Here is an 840-nt window from a genome sequence, read left to right as displayed (position 1 = left end):
TTTTGGACCAAGCCCCCCGGGCCCCCCCCCCCCCCAAGAGCACGTGCCCGGGGCCCGGCTGCCGGCGCGGGCGAACCAGGGACGGAGGGGCCTTTCCCGTGAGGGCTTCGGCGACGGACTGGCCTACGAAGGCCCACGACCAAGGCTCCCTCTAAGCTGTGGAGTCTTGTGAGCAAAAATTCTACTTTGTGAGCTACTGGCATTGAAGTGGTGAGCGAGCCATTTGGCTGCTGCATCAATTAGTCTGCTCTGGAGCCATCCCTTCCTGAGCGAGGATGAAAATGTTTGAACCAGAGACTAAAAAACTGTGAGCTGGTTCACACGAACTCAGCTTAGAGGGAACACTCCTCAACATCAATGCTCCCTCTAAGCTGTGGAGTCTTGTGAGCAAAAATTCTACTTTGTGAGTTACTGACATTGAAGTTGGGAGTGAGCAATTTGGCTGCTGCATAAATTAGTTTGCTCTGGAGCCCCATCCTTCCTGAGCGAAGACAAAAAGATGTGAGGCGGAGGCTAAAAAACCGTGAGCTGGCTCACACTAACTCAGCTTAGAGGGAACACTGCCCACAACCGGGCGACCCTCCCCGGACGGGATCCCGAGCCGGACAGTGTCCGCCCCCCCCTCCCGCCGCCTGCCCACAGACCACAGCGCTCCGGGCTCCGCGGAGAGACCATTTATTGTCGGCGTGAACATCAGCGTGGCGACAGGGGCCCTCCCTCCCGCTCCGCGTGCGCGTGCCTGGGCGTGCGGGGGTGCGCGGGTGCTCGCGGGCCTTCACTGGGGGGGGGCAGTGCTGCTTTCGGCGGGTGGGGGGCGAACTGTGGGAACGGGGCTGGGTG

This window comes from Gekko japonicus, unplaced genomic scaffold, assembly GCF_001447785.1.
Source record: "Gekko japonicus isolate JY-2015 unplaced genomic scaffold, Gekko_japonicus_V1.1 scaffold60, whole genome shotgun sequence".
In the NCBI taxonomy this organism is placed as follows: domain Eukaryota; kingdom Metazoa; phylum Chordata; class Lepidosauria; order Squamata; family Gekkonidae; genus Gekko; species Gekko japonicus.
Note: the sequence above shows the minus strand (reverse complement) of the source record.